At 39.0% G+C, this 15,921-nt stretch overlaps 1 long non-coding RNA gene across 2 annotated transcripts in view; it reads left to right on the plus strand.

The window, feature by feature from the left end:
• Positions 1-15,921, plus strand: part of LOC114803616 (uncharacterized) — a 299,076-nt gene that overhangs the window by 62,459 nt on the left and 220,696 nt on the right. The gene's annotated exons all lie outside the window — the stretch shown is intronic.

The following is a 15,921-nucleotide window of genomic DNA, read 5'->3' on the forward strand; positions in this document are numbered from 1 at the left end:
TTCAAACATTATTCTTGGAAACACTCGCCCTAAATCCAAATGTACTAAATCCAGTGAGGGTGATGTGGTGAATGTGTAGTGTCAGTGATGTGCTCACTCAGTGTGGTGTGTTAAATTTCCTTAAGAATGAGTAGTATGTTGCGTGGGGAAAACGCTATTAGATTCATTTCAATAATAACTTTGGCAATGACTTACTTTCTGTTAAGTTAATGCGCGAGAGAAAAAAAAACTAAGCTTGGCGTCAGTAACCGCCGTTGCAATATATAATCGCTTTTTTACTAAAAATGCATTGAATTCAATGATCAATTTGGTTCACCTTCTTTTCACTATTCAGATTTGACAACGTTTTTAAACTTATTTAAATTAGAATTCTTCAAATTTCAAAATTGAATTTGAAGGCAATCTCTCTTCGAATTTGAACGCTACATCTCTTAACATTTCATCGATTTTAGTCAATGCTTCCTTCATACAATGTGGTTAAATGTGCAAGTAAATCACTTGCCGCAGTTTTAAACTAAAGCATTTTCCGCACCTTAACTTCTTCATATTGAATTATCATACGATGAGATGTTACGATAACCGAATGCATGAATCATGCGGTGGCTCAGATCACGTTGACTAAGCGGCGGAAATAAGAATCATACAACAACAACGGGAGTGTGAACAGGAAGCCAAGAACAACAACAGCCACATATATACAGCAAACTCTAAGTAAAACATTATCCCAAGGGATAATCACATGCGTTGCACAGCGTCTCATGCATACACACACACACCCCGTATCGCTACATGAAGCACCATGGCGTATGAGTAATGACTAAATGCAGAGCGTCTGTTGGGTTACATAGCGCAAAGCAGGATGTGCTTTGTAGGTGTGCTGCTGCAGTCAGGAAGACGTTGAGAAATGACAACGTGTGGGGGGTTACGTAATAAACTACGTGATCGCACGCAAAGTGAATGCGTGTAGTTGACGAGTTAAAAAGCAACGCTGGTGGCGCGCTGTTTCCGGCTCAGGGAGCGAGCGTGTGCTGGCGGTGGTGTTGGTGTGTGTAGCTTCTAGCTACATGTACTCGTATAGAGTTGGCTCTGTAAAGTCGGAAAGATTTTAAATTACGTGGGTAACGCAGTTAGTCGACTGTGCACGCCTTCTTCTTTGTTGCGGCGGTAAATTTACTTTGCATTTCATGTCGCCTTATTGCTATTAATGGCGTGACGTTGGCATGTACTGTAGCAGCGCAAAATAAGAAAAAAGGAACAACTAGTGACTTCAATTTTACAAACCCCTTTCCGCAACTGTTTTGCAAATAGCGTTAGTGCAGGGTTAGCTATTTTTTTTTTGCTTATTCTGCTTACATGTCACAACAGGTGCTCCGGCTTATTTATATGAGGAAGGGTAATTCCACACCAAAAGCGTTTGATATTAAACTTTGGTTTGATGAAAATTACCACTCGAGTAGATTTAAGTTCGTCCTCTGCCTGTCTGGTTGAACTTCTATAACTCGAACACTTGAATTGGCAATAGAGGTTAGAAGCCAAATTTCATACAAATCTCCTTCCCTAACTCGAATTTCTATAACTCGAACTTTTGAATTGTCAATAGAAGGCAACTTTCATACAAATTTCCTTCCATAAATCGTACTTGTTGGTCAGGGCATAATACAAAATTAAAAAATTTTTAATCGAGGTAGAATTTTAGAAGAGTCCCTATATTCTTGAAAATATTCTTAAAGATCCGTCTGTGTTGGTATCGTACCATATTATTAACCATATTTTGAAGGTCCTTTTACAGTCGTACTGAAATAATTCCTTCTTTTGTTCGATCGTTGATCCTATAAATTCTTCTTTGTGGGAGGGATCGCGACTATATGATAGATTTCAGATAAATTTTATCGTCCTCCTTTTTATGTGAGTTAGTAATCAGTAATCCCTTCAGCATATGGAAAAATGTTCATAAATTACATTTACTTGATAAACGGTTTCTAAGCTCAATATCATATCCATAACTAAAGTTTTCTCATACCCCAATTCTGAGAAAGAGCCTCAGGAAAGTGAATCGTTATTCGTTTTAAAAATAGATTTGATAGCTTTAAAATTATGTGTTTGTATGTGTGAATCCGGTAATATTCTACGAATTAAAAAAAAAGTTTCTTCAGAAGCGATTTTCAACATAGTGATCTATACCTCCTAAAGAAAGCTCGGACAACGGTACTTCTACATATATTCTACGCTTTCAATGATTCTTGAGTTCATAATTTTAAGTTCAAAGTTTAAAGCCTCTTTGTTTTTGACAAACAAAGAATCTAACTTAGAAGAAATTGTGGACTAGAATGTGTGAAGGTTGTCCAGCCACCGCGGTATTCGCGTTTATATTAAGATGATATGTATCTACATTATTGTAGACGTTCCGAGTTCGATTCTGCTGAAATTTTGTAAATTTTTGATCAGGTCCTGCGGAGTATAACGAGGTAAAAGTCCGTGTTCGAGGCTTCCGTATTTTTTAAGGAAAATGGTCAAAGTTTTGGTCGTAGGTACAATTATAAGTCCTAAATGGTGGGTTGTGTATTGACCAAATAAGTTGAAATAAATTCCTTAACACTCCTAGTGCGGTATTCAGGTAGAATATATTGTATTTCTCGGACTATTTCAAGCTCAATCAAAAAAAATAAGTGCAATTGGCGCTGGAAATCCCCTACGCCTACAATAATTCGCTGTCGTCAGGTAAATTGAGTTGCAAACTGAAACAAATGTGACGTTGCTTGGCAGCGTATTAGTTAAGTCCCGACACTGTATTTGTTGTAATGTTGTTGCTCGCGCCTGTGCGCACCTGCCAGATTACGTGTATATTGTGGAGTAACATGGAAACGGTTTCACCATCTATTTTGAGTTGACAAGCTCCCGCGCAGCAAATATTTTGCGTTCCCCATAATATTGCTTGTACACCCCACCCTTCTCGACTCCATAACATTTACCTGCTCTCGCATATGATTTGCATTTACAAACATATACGAGTACAACTGCTATTCCTGTTAGGAGTTTATGCACCCTTCAGTATTTTTAATATGAATTAGGTGGAATCGCATTGAGGTTGCATCAGCGCATCCACATCGGCTTTTGATTCTCTTTTTCTCCGCATGCATCCGCCGTTATTTGCATGCAGAAGTGCGTGTTGGCGCAAATTTAAATGAGTGACGACTGTACGTGTCAGCGCAGCTGTTGCTTTCGCCGTTACTTTGACTGTCGTCGTAATACGCTTGCGGCGCCGCGTTGCAGCTGCGTGTCTGTGTTGACTTTGCGCCATTGATGATTGTTAATTATTGCCAACGCTGTTGGTGTAGCGTGCGATTGTCGTAAATTGTGTGGTCCCGCTTACAAATACGAGCAGGTGGGAAACTCACGCGGCCCCGGATGCGCAAATGCACATAAATTTCATTTGCACATATAACATATATCACTTCTCTGGAGGAGTCTTCTGCTCCCAATTCGTATTTTGATTAGGGGAGCTGAAGTTAGAAAAGTTCATTGTGTTGATCTCATGTTTGTCTCTGTTAACAGTAATATTTCGTATTATCGGATATATTCCATAAAATATTGAGAGGCATATGGGCCTTATACTAAAGAGCGAAGCTGATAGACTTTTGAGAAATGTACTACAATATATTGTTTATTGAAAAATGAGAAAAGTAAATTCTGACCCTAAATAAAATCTGTATAAGGTTCGGATAACGAAACAATTATAGAGGTAGATAAAATGTTAGAGGGCTGAATAAATGTTTAGAGAGAGATCTGGTTTTAGTGAGGCCCTGAACTTGCAATTCGGAGAATCTTGGTATACTTGCATCTTGTAGAGGAATGAAATGGTCGCCACATTGTATTGTTGAAGGTTCTCCTTCCAAAGGTCTACATTACCAAACAGGTGCACTTTGAAAGGCGATTCAAGATAGCTTTGATTGATAGGATTGGGTTGATTCCTACCTAAAGGAAGTTATAATTAGAAATACCAAGCAATGGTACACGAACGGGTCTAAGACAGCAGATGTTATATGTGCCGGGCTCACAGGACCAAGCCTCAAGCTGTCGGTGCCCATGAGACATTTCCCCAGTATCTTTCAAACTGAGGTCTATGCTATTAGAAAATGTGCTGAAAAGTCATATTGGGCAGGCTACCATGGTGAACGTATTGCCATCATCAGTGATAGCCAGGCGGCTGTCCAGTCATTGTCATCCTTCGAAATAAATTCGGGGCTGGTTCTGGACTGCATCGAAAAACTTAACAGAGTGTGCAGCAACAACAGTTTAATCTTGTTCTGCCCTAAAAGGGTGCGGTGGCTAGGCCGGAGCCCTTCATTGCTGTTGGTCCGAATCCCTAGAAACAAAATCAGAGAACTAGTGGCACTTTACACCGGGCACTGCAGACTAAGGTGTCATCTGAACAAACTCGGAATCTGCTCATCGGATCAGTGCAGGTTCTGTGATCTGGCAGCGGAAACACCTGAGCATCTGCACCTGGACTGTCACGCGGTTGCGAGGTTACGGAGTCAGGCAATGGGATCTCTATATCCCCAAAGGGAAAGATCGCAGTGCGATCCTCAGTAATTGTGAAATATAAATCAGGGTCGGTTTCTTTAACGTTGACCTGACGATATGAAGAACGCTCTGAAGTCGGATTCATTATGGTGTGCGATTTCCGTTGTTCATTCAACAAGGATGAAGACTCACTTCATATGCTTTTATATTGTAATGACTTATAATAAAGAAAATGATATGGGAAAATTAGATAACTATATAACTAAGGGAACATTGACGGAAAGCGGTCAAAGGTTACAGGACCATACAAAGCTTTGATGATGGGATTTATAGAGAAGAAGTCTGTTCGACATGTTGAAGTAATATCGTTGGTAGAAGAGGGTGGCATATGCTATACTATCTTGAAAATACCGGTCCTGCGTAGGGTATCACTTAAAGACTTAAAAAGTCTAGATATAACACAAAGAGGTGGTTTAATTTTAGAAATCGACTGTAGGTTTTAAAATTTATGATTTTCGAAGCTTCCATTTTGAATGTACTACCTACCTAGGGACTACCTATTAACCGTGTACCTTCGGATTACATCGTAATACTTCGGCAAATTTCATAAAAAACATAACTTTCAAAGCATGGAACACTATTCCCCTCCTCTTCTCTTCTGATCGCGTTTTTTCGGTCTGTTTTCATCTTCTCACCACCATTCTTATTAACCTTCAATAGTGTTTCAATCGAGATTTGTTGCTTTGCTTGTCTCTCTCTTAATTCTTATTTGCAAACTGTTGCAGCTGCTGCAAAGAGAACAAGTGAAACCGCTAAGCTAAGCTCTTTAGTGCGTACTTTATGGCGCATTAATAATTTTCCACCAATTTACAGAACGAAAGTCGTAAATGCTGCTTAAAATTTAAATAAATGATTTATGCGCATATATGAGTATGAGTACATACACATTTGATGTCTGTATTTACCGATTTCTTAGTGTTTGTGTTTGTGTTCTTAAGTGCACCTGCTGTCATTTGCTTGTTTCCTTTACCTTTTCGCTTTCCGCTTTCCGCTACTGACACTTGACATTTGCACTGTTACACACTTAAAGCCTATTAAAATATTAAACTCCAATGAAATTAGCACCAGACTGAGGTACAAACGACTATAACGGCACATTTGCTACCACCCGGTTTACCCTTACACAACAAATGTGTGTCTGTGTGTTTGTGTTCAACGTGTAGTCTCAGATGAAATGGTACTCAAGCCGACTTATTTATGTGCATAAGCAAAAGAGTAAACATCGTTGGCGGTAGACGAGGTGGAGAGTAGGGAGAGTAGAGGGTAGAGAAAAAGAAGCAGCAGCGAAAAATGATGAAACTACAAACAGACCTGGTATACATTCCGGCTTGACACAACGGTAAAACGGAAGCGGAAAACTGTCATGCGGCATTTGAGTGGGTTTGTGGGTGTGTGTGTGTTTGTAGTGTAAATATAAACACAAACAGAGGGTAGAAATATAAACAGTGAAAACGAATACAAATACATTAGTAAATACAAATATGCAAGTAAGGATATTTGAAATTACGGACATAGACATATGGACAATTTTCTGTTTATTTATATATGTAGGTGTGTTTATATATGTGTGTATGTAGTCATGTAATGCTAGTGCAAAGCTGCTGAACAGCAGCAACTATGTAAGATTCCCTCTTCCTCCTTGTTAGTTTGGTGAAGGTAAAGTGGTTGAGTGGCTTAATATTGAGATGTTGTCAGAAATGGGACAAATGCTCGTACAGGTGCAGAAACATTCGTATAGAGAGGTAAAATTAGATTGACAAGTATGTTGTACTTAGTTGGAAGGTATACAATACATGTACAATTATTTATAGAGGTGTAGTATACATAAGACGTATCACAATTTTTGGGGAGAAAATAAGCTTTTAAAATTTATACGAGGTGTGTTCAAAAAATAATGGGAATTTTCTAAAGTTCAATAAAATTGTAATTTATTTTTATAAAGTTGATATACAAACATGGCTCTGAAATATCATAAACGTTTTCAGCTGTATTCACTGTTTATTTGGTCTGAAGCAGCAGCTAAGGTTAGAAGTGCTTTTATGAGCACCCTATCCCTATTTGAAAACAAGTATGGAAGGGCTAAGTTCGGGTGTAACCGAACATTTTATACTCTCGTAATTTATTTATTTAACTTTATTTATATTATATAATACACAATTTGACCCACATATTCGTCATATATATATAAAGTCCATTGAAAGTTGGAAACCATAATATTAGGTTAGAAGCACCGAGGTCCTCGTGTTCGATATATGGGGCCTTAAAAACCTATGGTCCGATTTCGGCGATTTTTAGAATGGGTCTGCCACACTATAAACATAGTATTTGTGCAAAGTTCTGCACCGATATCTTCACTAGTGCTTACTTTATATATTGTAAAGTAAACGATCCAGATCGTCTTCAAAGTTCAGGTGATATGGTTTTTGACCCATAAGAGGTTTTCGCCATTTTGTGGGCGTGGCAGTGGACCGATTTGCCCATTTTTGAAAGCAACCTCCTCAGGGTGCCAAGGAATGTGTGTTCCAAGTTTCATTAAGATATCTTAATTTTTACTCAAGTTATCGCTTGCACGGACAGACGGGCAGACAGACATTCGGATTTCAAATCCACTCGTCATCCTGATCATTTATATATATATAACCCCATATCTAACTCTTTTGTTTCTTGGTGACACAAACAACCGTGATGTGAACGAAACTATAATACTCTGTGCAACATGTTGCGAGAGTATAAAAAAAACCTTAACGAAGACCAAGTCTCCATATTCGCCATCCATGACTCCGTGTGACATTTTCCTATTTCCAAATATTAATAGAAACTGAAAGGTTCGTAGTTTTACAAGCATACATGAAATCGCTGAAAGCGCCAAAGGCTATCCCAAAAAGCTAGTTTGAGAAGTGTTTAGACGATTGGATAAGTGTATCGAATGTTGACTTTATGAAAGGCAGCAACATTGATTTTGAGTGAATAAATATTTTTTTTTCCTAAAAAATTTAAATTCCCGTTATTTTTTTAACACACCTCGTAAATGATTAATTTTAATTTTCGTAAATACCAGATAATCTGAATACCAGTCGGATGAAATAAAAATAGTGATATTCATCGAAATTTCAATAATATTTAAGCACCTTTAATTTTATAATAATAAGTTAGCAACTAACTTAAAAAGTTTTTAAGTTTAGCCTATGTTTCGTCTATATGTAATAATGCTTTGAGATGACCTAAGTTATCTTTACTAATAGCTTCTAACATAATACGTAATAAGTATTTCTGTCTTGCGGGAACCATCTTCCTAGCTGTCTAGCTTGGATTTTCGACTGAAATCGGTAAATAACATTGTAGATTCTATATCGGGTTTCATAATAAGACTCCCATATAGCATAATCCAATTTGACAAAAATACAATCCGCAAAACAAAATCCAAAATTTATTTAATTCACAAATTCAGACTTAACCTAAATGCCATATGCCTACTTTCATGTACTACTTCCATTTAAGTATATATGTATGTATAACTGAGTATGTAGGTGCCCATATGGCTTGGCCATTTCGATGAAGGGTCCTTTAGAGCTGCCAAAACACAAGTCCACTTGAACGTCGACATTTAGTACAACGAAATTAAAAACTCTGCACGAATTTGGCACGAATTTGGCACGAGTCCACTAGCATTTGCCGGGCAAAGCACACACACACACTCACGCAAAAACAACAACAATAAATTTAGAACTTAGTCATGGTTTGGTTGTAATTGGAACAACGTCTGATGACCAAAAGCCGACATGAAAAAGCTGCCAACTTGCATTTATATATTATACATATTTTTTTTTTGCTTTTGCTTTGGAGTTTTGAGAACAACAACAATAAATAAGCAAAAAAGGGGAGTTTACGGTTCACCTTGTTTTTGGTGGTTTTGGTGTTGTTAGTATTTTAATTTTGTTTTCTTGTTTTTTGCTTGTGAAGCAGGCACTTTCTATGTGCAAATTTCTGTTCCCAAACAGAATATACAAACATACATCTGCGCCAATAAAAGGCGACGAAATGCACGAGCACTGTGTGCCGGTAGTCAAAGGAGAGAAGTGCTGGCAAAACTGACACTGAGCGTGATGGAGTGCCTCAAGTTGTAACTCAAATGCATGATTAAGTTTGGATGTGTGTTTGGGTATTAGGGTGGTCAAGAATTGTTTTTAATAATAATCTGTGCAAAAATTTGATTACATGAAGATATGTCAAACAAAGTTTGTGAAATTGGTCACTATGATCACTTCTGTATATATTCTCTTCTGGGATTTATATTTCTCTAATTTCTCATAAAACGATTTATAAAAGCGGTTATGATTATATTACATTATAAATTGTGGTAGTATGTATGTATGTGATTGGCGTTGCAACCGTTTAGCCGGTTATAGCCGAATCGACGATAGTGCGCCACCTCTCTCTCTCCTTCGCAGTTCGGCGCCAGTTGGAGATCCCAAGTGTAACCAGGTCGCTCTCCACCTGGTCCCTCCAACGGAGTGGAGGCCTTCCCCTTCCTCGGCTTCCTCCGGCGGGTACTGCATCGAACACTTTCAGGGCTGGAGTGTTTTCGTCCATTCGGACAACATGACCTAGCCAGCATTGCCGCTGTCTTTTTATTCGCTGAACTATGTCAATGTCGTCGTATAACTCGTACAGCTCATCGTTCCATCGTCTGCGGTATTCGCCGTTGCCAATGTTCTGAGGACCATAAATCTTACGCAAAATTTTCCTCTCGAAAACTCCTAGTGTCGTCTCATCTGATGTTGACATCGTCCAAGCTTCTGCACCGTAAAGCAGGACGGGAATGATAAGCGACTTGTAGAGCTTGGTTTTGGTTCGTCGAGACAGGACTTTACTGTTCAATTGCCTACTCAGTCCAAAGTAGCACCTGTTGGCAAGAGTTATTCTGCGCTGGATTTCGAGGCTGACATTGTTCGTGTTGTTGATGCTGGTCCCCAGGTATACGAAATTATCTACGACCTCAATGTTATGACTGTCAACAGTGACGTGGGAGCCAAGACGCGAATGCGCCGACTGTTTGTTTGATGACAGGAGATATTTCGTCTTGTCCTCATTCACCTCCAGACCCATTCGCTTCGCCTCCTTATCCATGCGGGAAAAAGCAGAACAAACGGCGCGGTTGTTGCTTCCGATGATATCAATGTCATCGGCGTACGCCAGGAGTTGTACACTCTTGTAGAAGATTGTACCTTCTCGGTTTAGCTCTGCAGCTCTTATAATTTTTCCAGCATCAGGTTAAAGAAGTCGCACGATAGTGAGTCACCTTGTCTGAAACCTCGTTTGGTATCGAACGGCTCAATTTACACAGCCGTATTAGTTTTGCGGGGATACCAAATTCAGACATCGCGGCGTAAAGGCAACTCCTTTTCGTGCTGTCGAAAGCAGCTTTAAAATCGACAAAAAGGTGGTGTGTGTCGATTCTCTTTTTACGGGTCTTCTCCAAAATTTGGCGCATGGTCAATATCTGGTCAGTTGTCGATTTTCCAGGTCTAAAGCCACACTGATAAGGTCCAATCAGTTTGTTGACGGTGGGCTTTAGTCTTTCACACAGTATGCTCGATAGGAGGTGGTAGTACTCTTTATAATTTCCCTGGAAAGCAGGTTTGACATCCGACCTATAAAGCTAAGGGGACTGGACAATGATTTAATGACATTACCTACTGGATCATCATACTGGATCAGAATTCGGACTTGGTTGGAAATGTAACTAAGAAAGTGAAGAATGAAGTAGTGAAGAATGAGAAGTTGGGGTCGTTGGTAGTTCTGACGTCATAATCATCTTCGGCAGGTTGAAGTTGAAAGAAGGCGCTGGATCAGTATTCTTTTGGAGCAATTACCTGTGCTATACAAAATAAACCTTAGAATCTGTTCTCATCTTTCTTGCATAAAGTATTAGATACAGACAGTGGCGCACGCAGGAAAAAATTTATTTTATTCAGAAATTGAAGTCTAATCTTCTTTTAATTTGGGCCATAACATTTAAAATCTCTTCGTTCGTCACGTCCTCCGTTCAGGCGTGCTTCTCCAGTTTTATTTCTTAAATATGTTTTAAGCCTGCGAAGTGAGGAAAACGAGCGTTCACTTGAAGCGACAGATATAGGGATTATTGCTCCAATCTTTAAAAAACGATGCACTGTTTTGAAAATTTTTGCATCGCAACAATTCAACGCGTCTAAAAAAGTTTTGGATCTCTTTGTTTGGTTTAACCAGTTCCTGAAAATATATTCACAAGTTTAGTTAGAAAATATAATCTGAAGAAAAGATTTTTCTTTTCCACATTCTAAATTCAGCAACGAAATCATCGGGATCTTCTACATCAGCGGTTAAGTTAAGACACTCAAGTATTTTTTTGCAAATAGCATAATTTTTTTAAATTTAAATTTATTTCACAATAGTTTGCTCATGGAACGAAAACTGAAAGTCATAATAAAAATTTTTCAAATTTTTCCTGTATTATGATTAACAATAAACTCTAAAAAAAATAATAGAAACCTTATTGGTGACTTTTCAGTTCAGAACTAATTTTCAAAAGAAGTCCATTTTGGGCTTAAATCTAAAAAAATCCAGTTCAGCAGCCACAGAGTTATAAGGCAAAGTCCAGTTTATATTTTTCTGGGTTTTTTAATTGGCCTACATTCCCACAACTTTTTAATACTATCCAGATACAATAGGTTTGTTGTTGGTTTAACATTTTCATAGTTTCAAAAAATTAAATCGATCAGCAGAAAAGTATCAAAGGCAGTTTGTGAACAAAAAAATTATCAAATCACAAAATTTAGAAAAAAAAGTAACAAAAAAGATACAAATGTATCAAAACGGCAACGCTGTTAGTGACTAATGTATTCATTTATTTTACATATTCTTACATCGTCGGCAGAAAGATTGCTTTGAAAACAACAAATTACAATTTTTAATTTTTAAACACCTCAAAACCCCCCCCTCCGTTCGCCCCTGGATACAGAAGAATCGGTTATATTAAAATATTATATCAGAGAATGCTCAGCTTTTAGCCAATGGAGAAGAATTATTTTCAATTGAAGTTGATCTACACTTCCGTTTGATGCTAAATATAAACTAAACTGTAAAGGCTTGGTTTTCAAGAGAATGTGAAAGTACATTCGATGCCATTATGTATGGAACTTGATTTCTTTTGCATGGTCACCACGGGCACGCGTGTTGAAGTCCAGACACTGAACCTAATTTTCGATGGGTTTCAAGCATAAATCGGCCGATACAGCTGCAATTTCATGATGGATATTCGTACGAAGTTCTTCAATCGTCGCTGGCTTGTTGGCATAGAGCATTGACTTGATGTAGCCCTACAGGAAATAGTCTAACGGCGTCAAATCTCATGACCGAGGTGGCCAATTGACTGAGCCATTGGAACCACTTATTGTCCAGGTCCACATCATTCAATTCGGGCCAAAAATATTCAGTTATTATTCAATGACGCTGCCGGCCCTTAAACCGCACCAAACCATAACTTTTTCAGGATGCAATGGTGACTCTGGTGTACGGGTGGATTGCTGCTTGACCAATACCCAATATTTTGCTTATTGACGAAGCCATTCATGACGATCTCAAATTGCACGTAGCGCTCTTAAAGTTGAAACCACTGACTCCGAATTTCGGTAGTAAATTTTAGTACTTTCGACTCGTTGTTGGATCGTATATATTTCCATGATGAAATGGCAAACCTGACTGAAGAGAGATATCGAAAGAGCGGGCCTCGTTTGCTGTTTCTATCGGTCTATTTTTGTAGCGTCCCTTTTGAAAAACCCTTTATAATCTGGTTCTGGTAGAATTGGGTAGATCAGCTGGTACTGTTATGGGATCTCAAGTTATTTATTTAATGGATTTATGTACAAATGATGACGCCCCATTTTCAATAGTTTTTGAAATATTGTATTTTATTGGGATCCGTCAAATAGGATTCTTTGTATGTACAATTTTAAAGTTCAGTTAATATTTCCTTTTGCTTTAATCTGAGCAAAATTTCCCTCTAATAAGAAGCACCCTAATGTATGCAAATGAAGGCGTGAGCTGGCAAATATGAAGCCTATCTACAAGTGTTCGCCTGTGTACCATATCCTTGTATATGAAATGCACTCACAGATGCTCTACAACAACACAATTCAGAATTCTTGCTACCTTCAGCATGCCGAATTATGCACCGTGTGGGGGGTGTGAAGTGTTGTTAACGAGTATATAACGCGCTGCCAGCAGCCACTGGCATACCAAATTGGCTAACGGATCTCAACTGGCCAAAAGTAGCAAGCAATGCGAGTTACGCAAGCATGCAGTACATGGACCAAGTGTCCGACTTGGACTACGGGGATTGGCAGACATCCGACAGCAGCATTCATTTGTCGCCGTCGCTGTCGTCCACGTTCACATTGGCGGCTTCTTCGCTATTTGGCAGTGAATTTAAATTGGCAATAAGTCGGCATGCCGTACACTACCGGAGAGAGTCCAACAATTTTTTTATTCCGTTTGTTGTTGTTTTTGCTTTTTATTGCCATCTGCACGTGCATTTGTTGGCGCAGTTAATTGAGGGTATACACTGCGGCGGTTGGCGTATCGAGCCGAAAACAAATTTTCGCTGGAAAATAAAAAAAAAAAGACGAATCTTCTAGAAATTAAGAAGCAAAAGCGAGTTTGAGGAAGAACTCATCCAACATCATTGCCCCTCTGCATTAAGCGTTTGCGTATATTTCCTGGTTTCTTTGCGCCATTTCTTCGTGTGCATGAGAAATTGCATTGCAACAAGAGCCCAAGCGCCTAAGAGCACCGAGCAACAGCAACAGCTGCGTGGCATTACGCGCCAAATTAATGTGGCAATTCGTTGGCTGGAAGCCTCTTTGCTGGCAACCGAAATGGCCGGATAGCTGTCAGCCGCTTATAGAGCCATTTTAGTAACGTTCCGTAACACAGCCATGTTGGAGCGTTGCTTTGGTCTTGAAACGGCTTTTGGCAGGCGCCTTTTACGCCAGACGCCAGCTGATGTGATGTGTCTTCTGCACTGGTGCAGTGAAGTATTGCATAATTTCATTGGCGTTGGCGTTGAAGCGCAGCATTCTGTGCTTATTTGCGATTGATGACTTAATTGGGTTGGCGGAATGTTCGTTTGTAAACTGAGAAATGGCGAGTGAGTTGCTTTAAGACTTGTTTCCGTGATTCAAGTGAGGAATTATTGAAGCAGATGAATATGACGCTTACATACTTTAATGAAGATGTAGTGTGTTAAAATAAACCGAGTTACGAAAGCTTGCTTCAGCACTATTTTTTCTCTATAACTACCATTAATGTTATTAGTAGTTTAGGGTATTATTTGAGGTTAGTATAATTATTCTAGGATACTCTTATATTTTCCCCTGGAATTTCGTTTTAGCGATGAAAGAATTGTCTCTTTTTGGTTTTTATCCGTTTTGTTATGAGGTCAAGATTCTTTATTAATGCATACAGTACTTGGAGATTCCCATGTGCGGCCACCAGATCAACGCGGTGAGTGACTTTTTCTTGTCTGGAATCAAACTTACTTGGCTGAATCCCGCAAAATCAGCGGATTGGGCAACAGATCGTAGCCTGTTTCCACCTATTTTGCTGTGGCGATAGTAATTTGGCGTTGAGTTGGCAGAGTCCTGTAATCGTTTTGGTCTTTTCCAGGTAGTCGATGAAGATCAGAACTTGGGAATTAGGTAGCCAACACCTTTCTAGCCAATAATGCAGTCTTAGCTCTCTTTGGAGTTGTTACGCGAAGTAAAGTCCACTATATCGACCATAATCCATCAGCGTATCCTTGTTTCGTCTACGGGCACGAAACTTCTTTGGATTGCGCTTAAAAATCAGCAAATACTCCTGTGAAATGTATTATATTATTCTCCTTGATGTCGTTTTCTGTTTCCCTGGGTGTGGTAGATCGAAAACCGACGTCCGCCTTCGTGCAAATTCGTTAAATGAATTCTGATACCCGCTCTCTGACTTCATTGCGTGATTTCTCTTCCAAAAACAAGACTCGAATCCCCGGCCGAAATTGCTCTTAAACCATTTCTCTGAAATCCGTGAACTCGCCCACACACGTCTAATATTAAACTCGAAGTTTCTTGCGGAACCTATTGCGAGAATTAAAAACTTCACAACTCATTTCGGATTTCGATTGTACCCTACGGGATTAAAGGGGAAAAACCAGAGGCAATGCAAATGCATTTGACAGAGCTAAAAGTGACCAATGAGTCACAAATTCCCAACCATATGAATTACAAAAACAAACACATATATTTCTGCTATTCGAAAGCTCATTGAGAAGCCTGCTTGTTCAACACAGTGTTGAACATGCCAACCAGCGGCGATGAGTTTAAATGCACCAACTACAAATAACTATTTGTGGCGCCACAAAGTGACTTGCTATAAACATACATACAGACATATATGCACAAAAATGCTGTGCCGTATACACAGCAAGCCAGCTGTCAACAACATTCTGGGAACACCAACCATATCGACAAATCCACAAACAAATAAAATCAGTCGGCGAGCTGCTGGCACCTCATGGCGGATGCTAGTCGTTGGCGAATAGTGTTTGTCTACTCGTTTGCGGCTTTTCCAGTTTCATTCTTTATTGGTTTTATGTCGTTTTTGCTGTCACTAAAGCTCTTGGATGCTTAAATTTCACTGCTTTGAAATATTTCCGGTGTTCCATGATAAAAATTCGTTGTCGGTAATTTAATTCGAGATTTGTGAGAGAAGGTCTCTAATACGGTATTATTTGAGCCTTGTGTAAATCTTAAGAAACACTAATTTTCCTCAAAGCTTTGATTTGATTTTTAATAAGAGCTCTTTGGACTGAGACCCTTACTGTGTAAAGTGTTCTCTGGGCTAACAAGAATAGCAGTATATAACTATGTACTACAGTATTCTGGCTACAGACCCTCTATTTCTGAGAGTTTTTAGCTCTTTTTAAGTTAAAATAATCAATCCATCGTTTAAAAGATCTTTTTTATACTCTCGCAACAAAAGTTGCTAAGAGAATATTATAGTTTTGTTCACCTAACGGTTGTTTATAAGTCATAAAACTAAACGAGTTAGATATAGGGTTATGTATATCAAAATGATCAGGGTGACGAGACGAGTCAAATCCGAATGCCTGTCTGTCCGTCCGTCCGTCCGTCTGTCCGTGCAACGGATAACTTGAGTAAAAATTGAGATATCTTAACGAAACTTGGAACACGTATTATTTGGCACCCTTAGGAGCTTGCTTTCGAAAATGGGCAAAATCGGACCATTGCCACGCCCACAAAATGG

Source organism: Zeugodacus cucurbitae, chromosome 5 (genome assembly GCF_028554725.1).
Source record: "Zeugodacus cucurbitae isolate PBARC_wt_2022May chromosome 5, idZeuCucr1.2, whole genome shotgun sequence".
Lineage (NCBI taxonomy): Eukaryota > Metazoa > Arthropoda > Insecta > Diptera > Tephritidae > Zeugodacus > Zeugodacus cucurbitae.